This window comes from Triticum urartu, chromosome 5A (assembly GCF_056163025.1).
Source record: "Triticum urartu cultivar PI428250 chromosome 5A, HENAU_Tu73, whole genome shotgun sequence".
In the NCBI taxonomy this organism is placed as follows: Eukaryota; Viridiplantae; Streptophyta; class Magnoliopsida; order Poales; family Poaceae; genus Triticum; species Triticum urartu.
Window position 1 is genome coordinate 115,193,064 of NC_141877.1, and position 23,812 is coordinate 115,216,875.

Consider the following 23,812-nt stretch of genomic DNA (forward strand, 5'->3'; position numbering starts at 1 on the left):
AACACTCAATCTTAAGCATAGCACAAGATCGAGTAGTTCGTCTGCTAGAGCTTTTCTAACGTCAAGTATCTTTTCCTTAGACCATGAGATTGTGCAACTCCTGGATACTGTAGGAATACTTTGGGTGTGCCAAACGTCACAACGTAACTGGGTGACTATAAAGGTGCACTACGGGTATCTCCGAAAGTGTCTGTTGGGTTGGCACGAATCGAGACTGGGATTTGTCACTCCGCATGACGGAGAGGTATCTCTGGGCCCACTCGGTAAAACATCATTGTAATGAGCTCAATGTGACTAAGGGTTGGTCATGGGATGATGTGTAACGGAACAAGTAAAGTGACATGCCGGTAACGAGATTGAACGAGGTATTGGAATACCGACGATCGAATCTCGGGCAAGTAACGTACCGATTGACAAAGGGAATTGAATGCGGGATTGATTGAATCCTCGACATCGTGGTTCATCCGATGAGATCATCGTGGAATATGTGGGAGCCAACATGGGTATCCAGATCCCGCTGTTGGCTATTGGCCGGAGAGTCGTCTCGGTCATGTCTACATGGTTCCCGAACCCGTAGGGTCTACACACTTAAGGTTCGGTGATGCTAGGGTTGTAGAGATATTAGTATGCGGTAACCCGAAAGTTGTTTGGAGTCCCGGATGAGATCCTGGACGTCACGAGGAGTTCCGGAATGGTTCGGAGGTAAAGATTTGTATATAGGAAGTCCAGCTTCGGCCACCGGGAAAGTTTCGGGGGTCACCGGTATTGTACCGGGACCACCGGAAGGATCCCGGGGGTCCACCGGGTGGGGCCACCTATCCCGGAGGGCCCCATGGGCTAAAGTGGAAAGGGAACCAGCCCCTGGTGCGCTGGTGCGCCCCCCATGGGCCTCCTCCTGCGCCTAGGGTTAGAAACCCTAGGGGTGGGGGCGCCTCCACCTGGCTTGGGGGCCAAGCCACCCCCTTGGCCGCCGCCCCCCATCTAGATGGGATCTAGAGGGGCCGGCGCCCCCTGGCCCCTATATATAGTGGAGGGGAGGGAGGGCAGCCGCACCCAAGTCCCTGGCGCCTCCCTCTTCCCCCCGTGACACCTCTCCCTCTCGTTGGTGCTTGGCGAAGCCCTGCCGAGATCCTGCTACTTCCACCACCACGCCGTCGTGCTGCTGGATCTCTATCAACCTCTCGTCTCCCCTTGCTGCATCAAGAAGGAGGAGACATCTCTCCCAACTGTACGTGTGTTGAACGCGGAGGTGCCGTCCGTTCGGCGCTCGGTCATCGGTGATTTGGATCACGACGAGTACGACTCCATCAACCCCGTTCTCTTGAACGCTTCCGCTCGCGATCTACAAGGGTATGTAGATGCACTCCCCTCTCCCTCGTTGCTAGATGACTCCATAGATTGATCTTGGTGATGCATATAAAATTTTAAAATTCTGCTACATTCCCCAACAGTTTTATGCTTTTAATTAGTGTTTGTGCCAAGTAGAACCGTTGGGAAGACTTGGGGAAAAACTTTGCGATCTTGCTGTAAAAAAGATAAACTTTAGCGTTCACGAGATTTGCTACCATTTTTTACTAGAGAGTGATATTTTGTTAATTATTTTTGCAGATGATTAATAGATAAATTACTCACGTCCAGAAATTTATTTTAGAATTTGTGGGGTTCCATAAGTATTCGAAACCAACAGATTACTACAGACTATTCTGTTTTTGACGGATTCTGTTTTTCGTGTGTTGTTTGTTTATTTTGATGAAGCTATGGCTAGTAATAGAGTTTATGAACCATAGAAAAGTTGGAATACAGTAGTTTTAACACCAATATAAATAAAGAATGAGTTCATTACAGTACCTTGAAGTGGTGGTTTGTTTTCTTTTACTAACGGAGCTCACGAGATTTTCTTTAATGTTTTGTGTTGTGAAGTTTTCAAGTTTTGGGTAAAGATTTGATGGACTATGGAACAAGGAGTGGCAAGAGCCTAAGATTGGGGATGCCGAAGGCACCCCAAGGTAAAATCCAAGGACAACCAAAAGCCTAAGCTTGGGGATGCCCTGGAAGGCATCCCCTCTTTCGTCTTCATCCATCGGTAACTTTACTTGGAGCTATATTTTTATTCGCCACATGATATGTGTTTTGGTTGGAGCGTCTTATATCATTTGACTCTTTGCTTTTTAGTTTACCACAATAATCCTTGCTGCACAAACCTTTTGGGAGAGACACACATGAATTGGAATTTATTAGAATACTCTATGTGCTTCACTTATATCTTTTGAGTTGGATAATTTTTGCTCTAGTGCTTAGCTTATATATTTCAGAGCACGGAGGTGGTTCTATTTTATAGAAATAATTGATCTCTCATGCTTCACTTATATCATTTTGAGAGTCATTTAGAACAGCATGGTAATTTACTTTGGTTATAAATTTTAAATGCTAAGAGAAGTTGATTGCTTGATAGTTGTTTTGAGATATAAAGGTGGTCATATTACAGGTCTGCTAGTTGAGTAATTGCAAAATTGAGGAATACTTGTGTTGAAGTTGGCAAGTCCCGTAGCATGCACGTATGGTAAATGTTGTGTGACAAATTTGAAGCATGGGGTGTTCTTTGATTGTTTTCCTTATGAGTGGCGGTCGGGGACGAGCGATGGTCTTTTTCTACCAATCTATCCCCCTAGGAGCATGCGCGTAGTGCTTGGTTTTGATGACTTGTAGATTTTTGCAATAAGTATGTGAGTTCTTTAGGACTAATGTTGAGTCCATGGATTATACGCACTCTCACCCTTCCATCATTGCTAGCCTCTTCGGTATCGTGCATTGCCCTTTCTCACCTTGAGAGTTGGTGCAAACTTCGCCGGTGCATCCAAATCCTGTGATATGATACGCTCTATCACACATAAGCCTCCTTATATCTTCCTCAAAACAGCCATCATACCTACCTATTATGGCATTTCCATAGCCATTCCGAGATATATTGCCATGCAACTTTCCACCATTCCATTTATTATGACACGCATCATCATTGTCATATTGCTTTGCATGATCATGTAGTTGACATCGTATTTGTGGCAAAGCCACCATGCTTAATTTTTCATACATGTCACTCTTGATTCATCGCAATCCTGATACACCACCGGAGGCATTCACATAGAGTCATATTCTTGTTCTAACTATCGAGTTGTATTTCTTGAGTTGTAAGTAAATAAAAGTGTGATGTTCATCATTAGAGCATTGTCCCATGTGAGGAAAGGATGATGGAGACTATGATTCCCCCACAAGTCGGGATGAGACACCGGACCAAAAAAAACAGGCCATAAAAAAATAAGTCCCAAACAAAAAAAAGAAGAGAGAAAAAGAGAGAAGGGACAATGTTACTATCCTTTTTCCACACTTGTGCTTCAAAGTAGCACCATGATCTTCATGATAGAGAGCCTCTTATTTTGTTACTTTCATATACTAGTGGGAATTTTTCATTATAGAACTTGGCTTGTATGTTCCAATGATGGGCTTCCTCAAATGCCCTAGGTCTTCGTGAGCAAGCAAGTTGGATGTACACCCACTTAGGTTCTTTGATGAGCCTTCATATATTTATAGCTCTAGTGCATCCGTTGCATGGCAATCCCTACTCCTTGCATTGACATCAATCGGTGGGCATCTCCATAGCCCATTGATTAGCCGCGTCAATGTGAGACTTTCTCCCTTTTGTCTTCTCACACAACCTCAATCATCATATTCTATTGCACCCATAGTGCTATGTCAATGGCTCGAACTCATCTATTGCGTAAAAGTTGAAAGAGTTTGAAAAGGCTAAGTATGGAACAATTGCTTGGCTTGTCATCGGGGTTGTGCTTGATGAGAGCATTTTGTGTGACAAAAATGAAACATGACCAAACTATATGATTTTGTAGGGATAAGTTTTCTTCGGCCATGTTATTTTGATAAGACATAATTACTTGATTAGCATACTTGGAGTATTACTTTTTTATGTCAACAATAAACCTTTATCTTGAATCTTTCGGATCTGAACATTCATGCCACAATAGAGAAAAATACATTGAAGAACATGCTAGAAAGCATTCCACATAAAAAATTCTGTTTTTATCATTTACCTACTCGAGGACGAGCAGGAATTAAGCTTGGGGATGCTTGATACGTCTCCAACGTATCTATAATTTTTTATTGTTCCATGCTATTATATTATCTATTTTGGATGTTAATGGGCTTTATTTTACACTTTTATATTATTTTTGGGACTAACCTATTAACCCAAGGCCCAGTGCAATTTGCTGTTTTTTTGCCTATTTTAGTGTTTCGCAGAAAAGGAATATCAAACGGATTCCAAATGGAATGAAGCCTTCGGGAACGTGATTTTTGAAACAAACGCGATCCAGAGGACTTGGAGTGGACGTCAAGAAATAGAGGAGGATTCCATGAGGCAGAGGGGGCGCCACAAACCCTATTTCCACCGCCACAACCTTCTGTACCCAAGAAATCCCATCTTGGGGCGTTTTCCAGAGCTCCGTCGGAGGGGGTATCGATCACGGAGGGCCTCTACATCAACTCATGTCCCTCCGATGATGTGTGAGTAGTTTACTTTAGACTTTCGGGTCCATAGTTATTAGCTAGATGGCTTCTTCTCTCTCTTTGGATCTCAATACAAATTTCTCCTCGATCTTCTTGGAGATCTATTCGATGTAACTCTTTTTGCGTTGTGTTTGTCGAGATCCCATGAATTGTGGGTTTATGATCAAGTCTATCTATGAACAATATTTGATTCTTCTCTGAAATCTCTTATGCATGATTGGTTATCTTTGCTAGTCTCTTCGAATTATCAGTTTGGTTTGGCCTACTAGATTGATCTTTCTTGCAGTGGGAGAAGTGCTTAGCTTTGGGTTCAATCTTGCGGTGCTCGATCCGAGTGACAGAAAGGGAAACGACACGTATTGTATTGTTGCCATCGAGGATAAAAAGATGGGGTTTATATCATATTGCTTGATTTTATCCCTCTACATCATGCCATCTTACCTAATGTGTTACTCTGTTCTTATGAACTTAATACTCTAGATGCATGCTGGATAACAGTCGATGTGTGGAGTAATAGTAGTAGATGCAGGCAGGAGTCGGTGTACTTGTCGCGGATGTGATGCCTATATACATGATCATGCCTAGATATTCTCATAATTATTCGCTTTTCTATCAATTGCTCAACAGTAATTTGTTCACCCATCGTAATACTTATGCTATCTTGAGAGAAGCCACTAGTGAAACCAATGCCCCCCGGGTCTATTTTCCATCAAATAAGTTTCCAATCTATTTTACTTTGCAATCTTTACTTTCAATCTATATCATAAAATACCAAAAATATTTATCTTATTATTATTATCTCTATCAGATCTCACTCTCGTAAGTGACCATGAAGGGATTGACAACCCCTTTATCACGTTGGTTGCGATGTTCTTATTTGTTTGTGTGGATATGAGGGACTTGTGTGTGGCCTCCTACTGGATTGATATCTTGGTTCTCAAAAACTGAGGGAAATACTTACGCTACTTTGCTGCATCAGCCTTTCCTCTTCAAGGGAAAACCAACGCAGTGCTTAAGAGGTAGCATGGGTGAGTAGAGGGATGGCCAGGCCAGTGATGGGAGTAGGGTGGGGCCATGAGGCCTGCGCGGCAGCGCAGCCGGCCACGGGAGGAGGGAGCAGGCAGTCCTGCTGGCGCTTGTTTCAGCGGCTGGAGCAGGAAGAGCAGAGATTGAAGAAGCACGACGGCCGTTGGATGGGCATCCAATAGTCACTGCTCTCGTGCGTTGACTAAGTTTACACGTCGTAGTGTGTGCGTCAACCTTTTTTTAGGAAAGCATACGCGTTAACCTATAGTAGGCGCACAAGTCAGCCTCAAATATGTGGAAAACAGCATACAACCCATCTGCCATTATTTCTAATAAGGTACACCTCATTTGCTAATTCTTATGTTTTTTTGGAGCCCATATTCTTTTTGTTAGCATTACAGCCCATATTGTGGCCACAGTTAAAAAATTATATGAAATTTTGCATATTTCAGTGCGGTCCGAACTGTTTTTAATCCTGAAATTTTGAGTCACATTCAAACTAATTTTAAAAATAAATGTATATCAATATAAATCCAAATAATTGTCCACGTGTAAAAATCAATGGAATTTCAAATATCCAAATGAAAAAAAAAGAAATTTGAAACTAATTGCCGGTTTGATGTGTTTTAAAAATGTACAACCCATTTCTCATTATTGATAGTCCATTTTCTGGGCAAGCCGAATGAAGCTCTCCTCGTCTTGAAAGATTTGCAGCCCAACAGGGCTGACAAAGCAAGTAGGCCTCGATTGGTTATTCTGCAGAAGAAGAAAAAAAAACTGGGCTATCCATCTTCAGAAAGGAAAAAAACTACTAGGCTGGTCTTGTGGTAAACATAAAAGAAAAGGCTGACTAGACAGGTTAGAGTGCCCCGCATAGCCCAGTTGACACCCTGCTTCCATCTCAAAAACAAAAAAATTGGGCGAGTTGTTGGGTCCCTGGTGTTAGCCGCTCGTTGTGCAATTCTCTCCTTTATTGACTACGTTGACAATGGCATGGGACCAGATGTGAAAAATCCATTAGGAGAACCATTTTTTTAGCTTGAAATAAGGAGGCACTTGCTTGAGTACTGCTATGACCCTGGTGGGTCCCCGCTGTCATCTTCTCCACACACAATCATATGCAGATTGTGTATGCGTCAACCTAGTAGGCCCACAAGTCAGCCTCTAAACCCGTGGCGGACAAATACAACCCATTTAAAAAAATAACAGCACATTCCATACTTTCAAATGGAAATTTCAACATTCAGAGCAAAGTAACAGGTCTGATACAGATATAGAGTATTGAACTTCCATGTTGACAACCACCATAGCAAAGTTAACTATCTACTCCTAGTACTACTCTAGTAGTGTACAAGTACTAACTTACTCTTAGCTAACTACACGATGCTGGGCGCCATATGCGGTACACGCTAAACGCTGGCACCGACGTCCTCCTCCTCGCCTCGAACTTGCCAGAGGTGCGATAGGGCGCGTTGCTCGCGCGCGTTGGCCCTTTCCACGCCAGCGTGGTTCATCGAAGCTTCGGCTTCTATGTGGGAAACCCACTTGACGAGGTGGTAGTAAAATTTGGCGTCGCGAACGCCTGCGTGCCCGACAGCCTCCAGGGCTATTTGCCGGGCGCCGGCCTCCATGTAGCCAGCCCAGTTGCGGGCACTCTGCTCACGACTCAGAGCATCAGTGCGCTGCTGCTCCATGCCCCGCTAGCGGCGCAAATCAGTGATATGCTGCTCTTCTACCACTCAGGCGCGCTCCAACAAGTCCTCATACTGCACATTGCCATCTAAAGACCGATAGAATGCCTCCTCCCTCCGTCTGCTTTCGGATGAAAAACCGAACACTAGTTCCGGTGGTGACCGCCTCCGGCGTCTCCTATTGTGGACGGGCGGGGGCATGACGGACGTGGCGAGAGAGAAGACAAGTGGCTAGCGACGTCGGGTGATACGTCTTCAACGTGTCTATAATTTTTGATTGTTCCATGTTGTTATATTATCATTCTTGGATGATTTACAATCATTTTATATCATTTTTTGGTACTAACCTATTGACATAGTACCAAATTCTAGTAGTTGTTTTTTCCATGTTTTTTACATCGCAGGAAATCAATATCAAACGGAGTCCAAACGCAGCGAATCTTTTTGTGGATTTTTTGGACCAAAAGACATCCATGGGCCGGAGAAGCACCTGGGGTGCTCCGAGGGGAGCACAACCCACCAGGCGCGCCCTAGTGGGTTTGTGCCCACCTTGGGTGCCTTCCTAACTCCCTCTTTACTCTATCAATACCCCAATATTCCAGAAACCCTAGGGGAGTCGACGAAAACCAATTCCAGCTGCCGAAGTTCGAAAAACCACCAGATCCAATCTAGACACCATCATAGAGGGGTTCATCATGTCCATTGGTGCCTCTCCGATGATGTGTCAGTAGTTCTTTGTAGACCTTCGGGTCCGTAGTTAGTATCTAGATGGCTTCCTCTCTCTTGTTTGATTCTCAAAACAATGGTCTCTTGGAGATCCATATGATGTAACTCTTTTGCGGTGTGTTTGTTGGGATCTGATGAACTTTGAGTTTATAATCAGATCTATCTTTTTATCCATGAAAGTTATTTGAGTCTTCTTTGATCTCTTATCTGCATGATTTCTTATAGCCTCGTATTTCTTCCCTGATATTTGGGTTTTGTTTGGCCAACTTGATCTATTTATCTTGAAATGGGAAGAGGTGCTTTGTAATGGGTTCGATCTTACGGTGCTTGATCCCAGTGACAGAATGGGAACCGACACATACGTATCGTTGCTATTAAGGATAACAAGATAGGGGTCTATTTCTACATAAATAGATCTTGTCTACATCATGTCATCGTTCTTATTGCATTACTCCATTTCTCCATGAACTTAATACACTAGATGCATGTTGGATAGCGGTCGATGTGTGGAGTAATAATAGTAGATGCAGGCAGGAGTCGGTCTACTAATATTGGATGTGATGCCTATATAATGATCATTGCCTAGATATCGTCATGATTATTTGAATTTCTATAAATTTCCCAATAGTAATTCGTTTACCCACTGTTTGCTTTTTTCTCGAGAGAAGCCACTAGTGAAACCTACGGCCCCTGGGTCTCTTCTTTATCATATTTGCCTTTGCGATCTATTTTCCTTTGCTTTTATTTTCAGATCTATTTAAACGAAAAATACAAAAATACATTGTTGCACTTTATTTTATTTGGCGCTCGATCTATCAAATTATTACAACTTTCTCATGTCCGTTTGCCAATTTTTGGCGCCGTTACCCGAAAGGGATTGACAACCCCTATAACACGTCGGGTTGTGAGTATTTGTTGTTTGTGTGCAGGTGCTGTTTACATAGTGTTGCTTGGTTCTCCTACTGGTTTGATAACCTTGGTCTCATCACTGAGAGAAATACCTACCGTCACTGTACTGCATCATCCCTTCCTCTTTGGGGAAATACCGACATAGTTCTAGTAGACATCAAAAGGAATTTCTGGTGCCGTTGTCAGGGAGACATCATCAACATCTACCAGGTTCCGAATCACAAATCTCATCTCCTCGAAATTTACATTATTTTCCATTTGCTTCTCGTTTTCCTCTCCTCCACTTCACAAAAATTTGCCGTTTTATTCGCCGAGTTCTTCGCTCGCCGTTTTCTTGCCGGATATGTTTTTGTGTGGACCCTTGTTAGCATTGTCATGATGCCTCAAAGAAAATATTATGATGTTCCTTATCCCAATGTTTTGCTTGAAATTGAGAATAGTACTAAGGAATATATGACTACACAATTGGAGCACAATAAATATTATACCGAATAAAAGAAGGAACACTCTGTTGTGTCGGTAGCTATAACTAAGCAACTTGATTATATTAGTAGAGAAGTTTGCAACCTCCAATGTAAGTATGCTTTTGCTGAAAGTTTGCTAGGTAAAATATCCGGTGCACAAGCTACCCTAGTAAATCAAATGGCCGCTAAACCAATCTCGTTTAGAAGATAAAAGTGATGAAGATCTTAAAATGATTGGTGTTTCTTCTATTGGTTCCTTGTTTAGTAAAATTAATATTGATGATAAAGGGACTGGAGAAGAGTCAGCTTTAGCTAGAAGGCGTCCCTATAATTCAGAGGGTCAAAATCTTGTTGAGAAAATTTATAAAAGTGGGTTTGAAGAGGTCAAAACTTTAACTAGTGATGTGCCCACTCTTTTGGATTACAAAGACTTTAATTATGATAGTTGCTCTTTGATTGATTGTATTTCTTTGTTGAAATCCATGATGAATTCAACCCATGCTTATGAACAAAATAAATCTTTTACTAAACATATTGTTGATGCTTTGATGAAAGCTTTGGAAGAAAATTTGGAATTAGAGGTTTCAATTCCTAGAAAATTGCATGATGAGTGGGAACCTACTATCAAAGTCAAGATTAAAAATCATGAGTGTTTTGATTTATGTGACTTGGGTGCTTGTAACACCCCGGATGTAATTAACCTTAATTGTATCCCAACTCTTGCCGTTTCCGGCACTAAGTTATTTTATTTCCTCGTTGTCGGATTTTTTTTGTCTCCGTGTGTTGTCTTTGTCATGCATCTCATATCATGTCATCATGTGCATTGCATTTGCATACGTGTTCGTCTCATGCATCCGAGCATTTTCCCCGTTGTCCATTCTGCATTCCGGCGCTCCTATGTCCTCCGATGTCCCTTTCTACCTCTTTTAGTGTGCGGGCGTTAAAAATTTCCGGATTAAACTGAGACTTGTCATGCGGCCTTGGATTACTAACGGTAGACCGCCTGTCAAGTTTCATACCATTTGGACTTCGTTTGATACTCCAACGGTTAACCGAGGGACCGAAAAGGCCTCTTGTGTGTTGCAGCCCAACACCCTTCCAAAGTGGCCCAAAACTAACCTAAACCTCTTCTATAATCTAGAGTGTTCGATCACGATCGCGTGGCCGCAAAACGCACCTCACTTGGAGCTTTCTAGCTCCCTCTACCTCTATAAATAGACCTCCTCCTGAAATTTTCGGGTCTCTTCAACCCCTAACCCTAGAAATTCGTCCTCCGCGCCGCCGGACGTGTCCGTTTCGGCCGGACACGCCCGCGCCGGCGACCGCAGCCACTCCCTGAGCGACACGTGGCGCAGCGCCTCCACCGGCGCCGCGGCCCGTCCCGGCCTAGGGCGGGCCCTCTCCGGCGCTCGCGGCCCGAAGCCGCACGCCCGCGCCCGCCGCCTTCCTCCTCCTCCACGGCGCTCGGCTCTGCCGCCGAAGCCGCCGGCTGCCTCGACGCCGGCGCGCCGCCGCACCGCACCGGCGCCGCCCCACCTGGAGAGGTTGTTTTTTCCCAAGTCTCAGATATTTTTTGCAATCTTCATCATGCCATAACTCTGCATCCATAGCTCCGATTCGTGCGTGTAGCATATCAAAATGTTCGTCTCGATGAGTACATCATTTCATCTCATAGCATAATTTTCATTTGAGCTCATCTTGATGCCCGAAATGCTGTTGAAAGAGAGCTATGTCATGATTATGTTAGATCTGTTTCAGCAAATGGCATTTTGTCATTTTGGCCATGATTAATGTGTGCATGCTATGATCCTGAGCTCTACATGTGTTTTGTAAAATGCCATGTTATCTTTACAGGGGTGTATGCCATGTATTTTTGTGATCTTTGTGGTGAGTAGCACAAGCATGCAAAGTAGCTTACTCAATGATGCTGATTTCAGGGACTTAGAATTTCACTAAGTCCTTGTCCTGTTATTGTTTTTATGCCATATGTTCATGTTGTTTCCTAGTGATCCGTGCCTCTTTTGAGGATGATCAGTAAGGATGTTTTGTAGATAATGTTGTGATCTTTCCATCCATGTCTTTGTTTGCAATTATGGAGCACCCTAGCTTGAGTCAATCGAGCTCTACTTTTGCTATAAAATGTTCCTGGTAGATTGTTAACATGTTTAGCAATTTTGCCGAGCTTGTTGTTGTTGATCCGTGCCTGGTATGATGTTGTTCTTGCCATTTCTAGCTTCTATGCCATGTCTTCTTGATGGGTGTATGCTTATTTTGTCATGCAATGCCTCGTAGTGAGTGCATCGAGCTCGTAAACATGCCTACTTGTTAACTGTTTTGTCATGCTCCAGTTTTTCACTAAGTATGAATATGTTTATGTTTTTGCTATGTTCACATGCTTGCAATTGTATTTTCTGATCCCTTTTGGCTCATGTTCACTAAGGGACTTTTGTTATATGCTTAGAGTAGCTTCATTCCATGCCTTGATTTGCCATGTTTTGTTCCTGTAGCATGTAGTTTTCATGCCCTAAAGATTGCTTCCTGATGATAAATTCCTGATTTGTTGTTATTTCACTAAGTCTGAAACCTGTTATCATTTGCACTTTTGCCATGCTCGTTTGAACCTGTTAATGAGTGAATTAGCCATATCTCTGTGTTCATCTTTTGTCAAGCATCATCAGTGGATCCCTTCCATGTATTTTGTTGTCATGTTTGAGTGCTCTAGCATATTTATCTTGATGCATTTAGATGGCTACTTGTTGTTTATCGCAGACCGGTGCCATATTTGTTTTGCTTGCCATTTCCAAACCGTGCATCCGTTTCCGGTGAACTTTATATCGATTTCAACCAAAATCAACTCCTATTTCCAGTGGCACTCTTGGATTTCCAAGTTGACGCCAGGTTCATTCATTCCTTTCCAAATCATGCCTAAGCATCACATATCGCATCCCGCATATCATACCATGTTTGGCATCATGTTGTTTGAGCATTGCACATGGTTGATTGTGTTCCTTTTGCTTGTTGTTCTTGCTTGGGTAGAACCGGGAGACGAGTACGTGAACGAGGAGCCCGTTGAGTACGCTTACGAGGATCAAGTCAACTCTGAGAACTTTGCAGGCAAGATGACCATACCCTCGAAATCACTTCTATCTTTGCTTGCTAGATGCTCGCTCTTTTGCTATGCCTATGCTACGATACCTACCACATGCTTATCATTCCTCCCATATTTCCATGTCAAACCTCTAACCCACCTTGTCCTAGCAAACCGTTGTTTGGCTATGTTACCGCTTTGCTCAGCCCCTCTTATAGCGTTGCTAGTTGCAGGTGAAGTTTGGAGATCGTTCCTTGTTGGAACATTGTTTATTGTTGTGATATCACAATATTATCTTGTTTATCTTAATGCACCTATATACTTGGTAAAGGGTGAAAGGCTCGGCCTTATGCTTGGTGTTTTGTTCCACTCTTGCCGCCCTAGTTTCTGTCATATCGGTGTTATGTTCCCGGATTTTGCGTTCCTTACACGGTTGGGTTATAATGGGAACCCCTTGACAGTTCGCCTTGAATAAAACTCTTCCAGCAATGCCCAACATTGGTTTTACCATTCGCCACCTAGCATTTTTCCCTTGCGTTTCATGGACTCAAGGGTCATCTTTATTTTAACCCCCTCGGGCCAGTGCTTCTCTAAGTGTTGGTCCAACTGAGCGATGTCCGGGGCTACCAAGGGCAACTCTGGCTGGCCTAACCGACGTCTTGCTCATCCGGTGTGCCCTGAACGAGATATGTGCAGCTCCTATCAGGATTTGTCGGCACATCTGGGTGGTGTTGCTGGTTTAGTTTTACCATTGTCGAGGATGTCTTGTAACCGGGATGCTGAGTCTGATCGGATTGTCTTGGGAGAAGGAATATCCTTCGTTGACCGTGAGAGCTTGTGATGGGCTATGTTGGGACTCCCTTGCAGGGATTTGAACTTTTGAAAGCCGTGCCCGCGATTATAGGCAGATGGGAATTTGTTAATGTCTGGTTGTAGATAACCTGAAACTTAACTTAATTAAAATGCACCAACCGCGTGTGTAACCATGATGGTCTCCTCTCGGCGGAGTCCGAGAAGTGAACACAGTGTTGGAGTAATGTTTGACGTAGGTTGTTCTAGGATCACTTCTTGATCATAGTTGTTCGACCATGCTTTTGCCTTCTCTTCTCGCTCTCTTTTGCGAATATGTTAGCCACCATATATGCTAGTCGCTTGCTGCAGCTCCACATAATACCTTTACCTTACCTATAAGCTTAAGTAGTCTTGATCGCGAGGGTGCAAGATTGCTGAGTCCCCGTGACTCACGGATTCCTTCCAAAACCAGATGCAGGGACCGATGATACCACTCCAGATGATATGACCGAGCTCAAGTGGGAGTTCGATGAAGACTCTCGTCGTTACTACGTGTCTTTCCTAGATGATCAGTAGTGGTGCCCAGTTGGGGCGATCGGGGACTTTGTCGCATTTGGGGGTTGATCTTTATTTTGGTGCCGTAGCCAGACCCTGAGTGTATTGGGTGAATGTAATGACTTATTTATGTATTTGTGTGACGTGGCGAGTGTAAGACAACTATGTACCTTTCCCCTTTATTTATGTACATGGGTTGTTTGCGAAGATTACCTCACTTGCGACATTGCTTTCAATGCGGTTATGCCTCTAAGTCGTGCTTCGACACGTGGGAGATATAGCCGCATCGAAGGAGTTACAAGTTGGTAATCAGAGCCTTCCCCGACGTTAGGAGCCCCCTGCTTGATCGAATCGTTGGCATTGTTGAGTCTAGAAAAATGTTTTGAGTCATTTAGGAATTATATATATCGGAGAGTTAGGAATTCTTTTTACTCCTTAGTCCCTTTGCGCTCTGGTGAGGCATCTTGGCGTAGAGTTTTGACTCTTCTCTTCTCAAATTTCACTAAAATTATTTTTTTAGGATCACGCGGGTATCTTGAAATCGTTTCAATGGTTTTGTGATGAGAACATTGTTCTTGGTGCCTCCTGACATTTAGGGGTTGTGGTAGTGTCCTGGGGAGTTGAGCTCCGAGGTGTTGTCGTCACAATTTTATCGTAGAGATTCTAGAATACCTGAGTTTCGCCGACATCGAAAATCTCTTTTACGCAGTTGTTGGTGAGATAACCTCGACGCCACCCAGTACTGGGGCGGGAGTTCAAGAGTATTGCCATAACTTGTATAACGGATGCTTTTCGAAGGTTGAGGTAAATGATTTCCGAAGGTTTCTTGGTTATGTGTTGAAGGATGGATACATCTGGATGTAGGATTTTCTAGCTTTGGGTGAGATATTATGCTTCCCCTGTATCCCAAACACCTGATTGCATAACCGGAAAGGTCCGGGAGTTTTATAGGTGGGAATTCATGTAGCTCTAGTACTTCTTCCGCGGAAATTTGGTTTGGGATTGGGTAATGCTCACCAAGTATTTTTTCTTGTCCGTACCTTGTTATTTTATTCTTCTACCTCTATCTAAGTGGCTTCTCAATTTATGGAAATGTGACCATTTCAATTGGAATGCATTCGTTCATTTTGTTCGTATGTGAAGACTTTATGTGCAATTTCAATCCTTTTGATTCATCTTAAATATTTTTCTGTCAAGATGCTAACGGATGTCACCATCTTCAGGATGGCTCCTGCTAAGGGTCAGAATCAGAATCAGGATCTACCACTACCACCTCCACCTCCGGAGGCATGGCAAGCTATGATGGCCGCTACCAATGCAAACACGCAGTTGATCATGCAAATTCTGCAAGAGCGCAACCAAGGGAACCAAGGCCATGGTAACAATCAGAATCAGTTTGCTACACTCAACCAGTTCCTTGCTAACCAGCCAAAGACCTTCAGCAACTGTGTCGAGGCTTCAGATGCTGTTGATTGGCTCATGGATATATGCAAGCATTTCGAGTGCAGCAATGTCAGGCCTGAGGACTTTGTCAAGTTTGCCTCCTTCCAACTCAAAGACCAAGCTGCAGAATGGTTTTAGCAATACAAAGATTCCAGAGGAGGCCGTGTGATTACCTGGGATGAATTCCGTCAAGACTTCAAAGCTCATCATATTCCTCAGAGTGTGGTTGAGAGCAAGCGTGAGGAATTCTGCAACCTGAAGCAAGGTTCTTTGTCTGTTTACCAGTACAACATCATGTTTCAGAAGCTCGCCCGTTTCGCTAAGCAAGACGTCCCTGACGAGAGGAGCATGATATACCAGTTCAGGGGTGGTCTCAAAGAAGAACTCCAGCTAGCTCTCGTCCTCTTTGAGCCCAAGAAGTACGATGAGTTTTACAATATGGCAATGAAGCAAGAGACTGCTCAAATGAAGTGCGATACTTCCAAGAAGCGAGTCCGAGATGCAACTCCTTCTTCCTCAACTCAAGTGGCTAAGCAGCAAAAGTATTGGCTAACTCCTCCTCCGTTCCGTCAGCCTTATCAGCAGAAGAGCAAAGGTGGCAATGGCTCTTCCCACCCACCCAACCCTGGCTTTCCGAACAAGACTTCGTCTCAAGCTCCAAGATCAAGTGCCCCGTATCACCGTCCGCTCTCGGAGGTCACGTGCAACAAGTGCCAACAGAAGGGTCACTATGCCAACAAATGCTTCAATCAGAGGCGCCTTCCTCTTCCTCCTGTGAGATCTGCTAGCAATGAAGTGGTCAAGCATAACCCCAAGCACGCCAAGGTCAACTTGTTGAACGCAGCTCAGGCAGAGTACTCGTCAGATGTCATCATGGGTAACCTTCCTGTTAACGATGTTCTTGCAAGAGTTCTTTTTGATACTGGTGCATCTTTGTCATTCTTATCGAAGGCTTTTGCATCCATGCATGATGTGCATACTGTTGATTTGCCTAAGCCGATAGCGGTTTCTTCTCCGGGTTTGTTCATGAACACCAAAATGATGGCGCCAAATGTTACTATCACGTTGGGTGACTATAAGTTTCTTTCTTCACCAATGGTCCTTGGTAACTCGGATATTGATCTTATTCTTGGAATGGATTGGCTTTCTAAGCACAAGGCTCATCTTGATTGTGCTGCCAGGAAGATTCAATTGACTCATTCGTTTGAGGATGTTATTGTCTTTGCCGCAAGGGATGATACCGTTCGACTGTTTTCTCTCAATGAGAAGGGTGAGCTGGATGCCATCTCTCAAATTCCAGTCATTTGCGAATATCAAGACGTCTTTCCAGAAGAGCTTCCAGGAATGCCTCCACACCGGCCAGTTGAATTCGTCATCGATCTTGAGCCTGGCACGGAACCTGTTTGCAAACGTCCTTAGAAGCTTGGACCTGAAGAGTTGAAGGAGCTGAAGAAGCAACTCGATATTCAAGAGCGAATGGGTCTCATCTGACCTAGTTCTTCTCCGTGGGGTTGTGGAGTTCTTTTTGTGAAGAAGAAGGATGGAACGGACCGACTCTGTGTCGACTACCGTCCATTGAACAAGAAGACTATAAAGAACAAGTACCCACTTCCCAACATCAACGAGCTGTTTGAACAACTCAAAGGTGCTCTAGTATTCTCCAAGCTTGATCTTCGTATGGGCTATCATCAGATTCGTATTCGTGAGCAAGATATCCCTAAGACAACATTCAGAACAAGCTATGGTTCATATGAATACACTGTCATCTCTTTCGGCCTCGTCAATGCTCCTCCGACATTCTCCCGCATGATGAACTTCATCTTCAACGCCTACACAAATGACTTCGTCTTGGTCTACCTCGATGACATTTTGGTCTTTTACAAGAACAAGGAAGATCATGCCAAGCACTTGCGTTTGGTGCTGGATAAGCTCAGAGAACATGAGTTCTATGCCAAGTTTTCAAAGTGCGAGTTTTGGCTCGATGAGGTTCTCTACCTTGGGCATATCATCTCTGCCAAGGGCATAGCGGTTAATCCTGAGAAGGTGTCTGCAATTGTGAATTGCTAACCACCTCAGAACGTGAAGCAACTCTGCAGCTTCCTTGGTCTCGCAAGCTATTGTCGAAGGTTCGTTGAGAACTTCTCTAAGATCGCAAAGCCTCTTTCCAACCTTCTCCAGAAACACGTCAAGTACGTTTGGTCTCCTGAATGTGACATCGTTTTCAACACCCTGAAAGAGAAGTTAGTCACTGCTCCAGTTCTGACTCCTCCTGATGAATCCAAACCGTTTGAGGTCTTTTGTGATGCCTCTCTTCAAGGTCTTGGTGTGGTGTTGATGCAAGAGAAGAAAGTTGTGGCTTATACCTCTCGCCAGTTGAAGCCCAATGAAAAGAACTACCACACTCATGACCTCGAGTTGGCGGCAGTTGTGCATGCTCTTCTGACTTGGAGACATCTCTTATTGGGAAGAAAACTGGACATCTTCACTGATCACAAGAGTCTCAAGTACATCTTCACTCAGCCTAATCTCAACCTCAGGCAGGCTCGTTGGGTCGAAATGATTCAAGAGTATAATCTGAGCATCGAATATACTCCGGGAAAGGCCAATGTAATTGCTGACGCATTGAGCAAGAAGGTTTACTGCAACAGTTTGAGTCTCAAGCCTTACCAACCCGAGCTTTGTGAAGCTTTCCGCAAACTCAATCTGCAAGTTGTTCCTCAAGGTTTCCTCGCCAACCTTCAAGTCTCTCCTACTTTGGAAGATCAGATTCGCGAGGCTCAACTTCTTGATGCTATGGTTAAGAAGGTGAAGATTGGGATTGCCAAGAGTCAACCCAAGTACAAGTGCTATCGCCTTGATGACAAGGATACTCTATTCTTCGAGGATCGCATTGTTGTGCCTAAAGGTGACCTTCATAAAGTCATTATGAACGAGGCTCACAATTCACTCCTCTCTATCCACCCTAGAAGTACAAAGATGTACCATGACCTCAAGCAGTCGTATTGGTGGACACGAATGAAGCGCCGGATTGCTCAGTTCGTGACTGAATGTGATGTCTGCAGAAGAGTGAAGGCAGAACACCAACGACCAGCTGATCTCCTCCAACCTCTTGCCATTCCAGAATGGAAGTTTGACCATATTGAGATGGACTTCATGACTGGATTTCCAAAGTCCAAGCGTGGAAATGATGCTATCTTCGTTGTCATCGACAACCTCACTAAAGTGGCTCATTTCCTTCCTATCAAAGAATCCATCACAGCAGCTCAATTGGCAGAGCTATATACCTCCTGGATTGTCTCTCTACACGGCATTCCACAGTTGATCTCTTCAGATCGTGGCAGCATCTTCACCTCCAAGTTTTGGGATTCTTTTCAGAAGGCCATGGGCACCAACATCCGTTTCAGCACAGCTTTTCATCCTCAAACTAGTGGCCAAGTCGAGCGAGTAAATCAAATTCTCGAAGATATGCTCAGGCCTTGCGTCATCTCTTTTGGTATGAAGTGGGAAGATTGTCTTCCATATGCCGAGTTCTCCTACAACAACAGCTTCCAAGCGAGTTCGGGCAAGGCCCCATTTGAAATTCTCTATGGTAGGAAGTGTCGTACTCCTCTTAACTGGTCAGAGACTGGTGAACGTCAACTTCTTGGCAATGACTTGATCACAGAGGCAGAAGAGATGTGCAAAGTCATTCGTGATAATCTCAAAGCCGCGCAATCCGCTAGAAGAGCTACTATGATAGTAAGCATCGTGACTTGGCTTTCGAGATCGGAGACCATGTCTACCTCCGCGTCTCTCCAATGAAAGGTACTCGTTGCTTCGGTATCAAAGGGAAGCTTGCCCCTAGATACGTGGGTCCTTTCAAGATCGTCAGCAAGAGAGGCGATCTCACCTATCAACTTGAGCTTCCCTCCAACTTTGCAAACGTGCACGACGTGTTTCATGTTTCTCAGCTCCGCAAGTGCTTCAAGACCCCTGACCGCACCGTCAACTTCGAAGACATTGTTCTCCAAGAAGACATGTCTTATCGTGAGCACGCTGTTGCTATTCTTGAAGAAACTGAGCGCAAGACTCGCGACAAGTCAATCAAATTTCTGAAAGTCAAGTGGTCACATCATTCCGACCATGAAGCCACCTGGGAACGCGAGGACCACCTCCGTTCTGAGTACCCGGAGTTTTTCCAGTCCTAGATCTTGGGACGAGATCCTTTCGTAGTGGTGGAGTGTTGTAACACCCCGGATGTAATTTACCTTAATTGTATCCCAACTCTTGCCGTTTCCGGCACTAAGTTATTTTATTTCCTTGTTGTCGGGTTTTTTTGTCTCCGTTTGTTTTGTCTTTTTCATGCATCTCATATCATGTCATCATGTGCATTGCATTTGCATACGTGTTCGTCTCATGCATCCGAGCATTTTCCCCGTTTTCCGTTTTGCATTCCGGCCCTCCTATGTCCTCCGGTGTCCCTTTCTACCTCTTTTCATGTGCGGGCGTTAAACATTTCCGGATTGAACCGAGACTTGTCATGCGGCCTTGGATTACTACTGGTAGACCGCCTGTCAAGTTTCGTACTATTTGGACTTCGTTTGATACTCCAACGGTTAACCGAGGGACCAAAAAGGCCTCGTGTGTGTTGCAGCCCAACACCCTTCCAAAGTGGCCCAAAACCCACCTAAACCTCTTCTACCACCTAGAGCATTTGATCATGATCGCTTGGCCGCAAATCGCACCTCATTTGGAGCTTCCTAGCTCCCTCTACCTCTATAAATAGACCTCCTCCCGAAATTTTCAGGTCTCTTCAACCCCTAACCCTAGAAATTTGTCCTCCGCGCCGCGGACGTGTCCGTTTCGGCCGGACACGCCCGCGCCGGCGACCATAGCCACTCCCTTTGCAACACGTGGCGCAGCGCCTCCACCGCCGTCGCGGCCCGTCTCGGCCCAGGGCGGGCCCTCTCCGCCGCCCGCGGCCCGAAGCCGCACGCCCGCGCCCGCTGCCTTCCTCCTCCTCCATGGTGCCCGGCTCCGCCGCCGAAGTCGCCGGCCGCCTGCTCCGCCCCGCCGCCTCGATGCCAGCATGCCGCCGCACCGCACCGGCGCCGCCCCGCCTCACCCGGCCTCCCCGACCTCGCTGCCGCACCTCTCGGTCCGGATCCGGCCTTTTTCGGCCTCCCCGCCGCCGCTTCTTCCTCGCCAGAGCAAAGTTATCCCTCGCCGGAGTTGCCTCGGTTCGCGTGCCGAGGAACCCTAGATCTGGAGAGGTTGTTTTTTTCCCAAGTCTCAGATATTTTTTGCAATCTTCATCATGCCATAACTCTGCATCCATAGCTCCGATTCGTGCGTGTAGCATATCAAAAAGTTCGTCTCGATGAGTACATCATTTCATCTCATAGCATAATTTTCATTTGAGCTCATCTTGATGCCCAAAATGCTGTTGAAAGAGAGCTATGTCATGATTATGTTAGATCTGTTTCAGCAAATGGCATTTTGTCATTTTTGCCATGATTAATGTGTGAATGCTATGATCCTGAGCTCTACATGTGTTTTGTAAAATGCCATGTTATCTTTACAGGGGTGTATGCCATGTATTTTTGTGATCTTTGTGGTGACTAGCACAAGCACGCAAAGTAGCTTACTCAATGATGCTGATTTCAGGGACTTAGAATTTCACTAAGTCCTTGTCCTGTTATTTTTTTATGCCATATGTTCATGTTGTTTCCTAGTGATCGGTGCCTCTTTTGAGGATGATCAGTAAGAATGTTTTGTAGATAATATTGTGCTCTTTCCATCCATTTCTTTTCTTGCAATTATGGAGCAACATAGCTTGATTCAATCGAGCTCTACTTCTGCAATAAAATGTTCCTGGCAGATTGTTAACATGTTTAGCAATTTTGCCGAGCTTGTTGTTGTTGATCCATGCATGCTATGATGTTGTTTTTGCCATGTATAGCTTCTATGCCATGTCTTCTTGATGGGTGTATGCTTAGTTTGTCATCCAATACCTCGTAGTGAGTGCATCGCGCTCATAAACATTCCTACTTGTTAACTGTTTTTCCATGCTCCAGTTTTTCACTAAGTCTGAATCCGTTTATGTTTTTGCTTTGTTCACATGCTTGCAATTGTATTTTCTGATCCCTTTTGGCTCATAGTCACTAAGGTACTTTTGTTACATGCTTAGAGTAGCTTCATCCCATGCCTTGCTTTGCCATTTTATGTTCCTGTAGCATGTAGTTTTCATGCCCTAAAGATTGCTTCCTGATGATAAATTCCTGATTTGTTGTTATTTCACTAAGTCTGAAACCTGTTATCATTTGCACTTTTGCCATGCTTGTTTGAACCTGTTAATGAGTGAATTAGCCGTAGATCAGTGTTCATCTTTTTTCAAGCATCATGAGTGGATCCCTGCCATGTATTTTTGTAACGCCCCGAGACCGATGTGCCAGGTGTCCTCCAGTTTTTCGCTGTTGTTGCCTTGTCTTTTGCTTGCGTGTTGCATTTCATCATGTCATCATGTGCATTGCATCATCATGTTTTTGAAATTTGCATCCGTCCGGGTTCCCCCAGTTCCGTCCGTTGTCCGTTCTAAGCCCAGACACACTTGCACGCGCCCGCGACACGTCTGAAATATTATTTTATAAGTGGCCGGAAAATGTTCTCGGAATGGGATGAGAGTTGACGTGTGGTCTTATTATAGTGTAGATAGACCGCCTGTCAAATTTCATCGCATTCGGAGTTCGTTTGACGCCCCACGGATAACTATAGCGGCATTATAGCCGGTCTAACGTCGGACGTTTTCGGTCTCTAGAAACAGATGTCGGGCCCTCTCTCTCCCTCCTCCCCCTCACAGTCTCGCCACAGCCCACCTAGTCCATCCTCCTTCCCCTCTTCGCTTCCGGAGTTGTCCGATGCGACCGCACGGTCCGAAACCCTCTCTGCACAGTGCATCGAACCCCTCATGTGAGCGTCCGAAAGTTGTCCCGGACCCGACCCGGGTTGTCGCCCCCGTTGTGTCCGGATCATCCCCAAACATCTACAAAACGTCTCCGTTATTTTATTTTTGGGCTACCTAACCTATTTTTCCCGTCCGTCCGATTACGATCGGAGGGACCTAACCGCCCTATACTGATTTCATCTGCTATATATATAACAGTCTAACCCTAGCCTACCCGGTCCAATACACCCATTCCCGTCCCGTCGCCGCCAGCCAACCACCTCTTTCATGTCTTACTTGTGATCCCCTCCCACCAACTAGATCTTTGACCACCTCCCTCGTTCTGCACGCCGCCCAAATCGCTACAGCCTCGATCATGAGCTCCTCCTCTGCTTCTTGCCCAGGCGCCTGAAGCCGACCTCTTCTTCCTCGATCCCGAATGGATCATGTAGCTGCTCGAGGCCCCGAGCAGGAGCGCTCGGCCTCGTCCCCTTGCGCCGCCATCGTCGGCAACCAGACACCACCAGGCCAGCCCCTCGCGACCATCTCTTTCTGTTCCCTCTTCTCTGCATCTCTCTCTCTCCCTAATCTCCTCATCTCTCTGTACCTCAAAAGGAGCTCTAGCGCCATGGCCATCCCGAGCTCGGCCCGTGCAGCTCGGAGACTCCAAGCCCCCTCGTTCCAGCAGTCCAAGAGGATGCCTCCGTGCCCGTGCTGCATCCCGCGAACCCGCCGGCGACCCCGACCTTCAGACTACCACGACGCGCCCGATGCCTCCTCGACCCCACGTTGAACCCCGACGCCACCTCATCCTGCCGCCGCCGGCGACCAGCAGGTCATGTCGCCGTGCCTCTTCCTTCCCCGTCCCCGTCGCCCTCTCTCTGTTCTCCATTTTTTTCCTCTGCCTCCAGTCTCAAGCTCTCACTGTTTCCCAGCCTCAGGAACCGCTAATCTGCATCGCTCCTCACCCGTCCGTCCCCGCGCTTCGCGCCGAGCTGCCCTGCCTTGTTCGACCACCGGAACCGTGCCAAATCGTTGCCTCTTTGCATCTGCGCTGTGTTGCCATGGATGCATGCTACCGTGGAATCAATCCCAAGCGTCAAGTACCAGGACACTACAAAACCTGAATCGCCAGGGCCGGACCGTCAAGTACCCCTTCGGATTCGTCAAGACCCTCATGTACAACTACACCCGATGATGTGACAAGTACCCTGACAACGTGTACATCTACGCCGCCAAGACCGGACCAACAAGTACCCTGACATCGCGTGTACCACTACTTCCTCTACCGTTGCGAGAACGTCTACTTCCACTACGTCCCATCAAACCCGAACCGTCTCGTTTGCTCACTTCGAAGGTATAACCGCCGGAACGATGCCCGTGAATGAATGCATGTTGTATGAGATGCACCCTTGTTCCATAACGTCGCCCCTCTTTTGCCTTGCCACCAACATGTGGGAACTCGGTATCCGAGAGCACCCCACCTTCTATCGCATGTCACGCTCCTGCCGCACTTTCGTTTGCACCGGGATCTCAATCGAGTTACCGGAACCGATATGTTGCCGTGGCATCATTTTTGGATTCGTTGCCGTGGCACCCCTTTTCTTTCCACCACGGTGAC

General features: G+C 45.5%; 1 pseudogene; it reads left to right on the plus strand.

Annotated features, from left to right (window-relative positions):
• Nucleotides 1-22,479: 22,479 nt before the first annotated feature.
• On the plus strand, nt 22,480-23,318 carry LOC147970507 (uncharacterized; annotated as a pseudogene).
• The last annotated feature ends 494 nt before the right edge of the window (nt 23,319-23,812 follow it).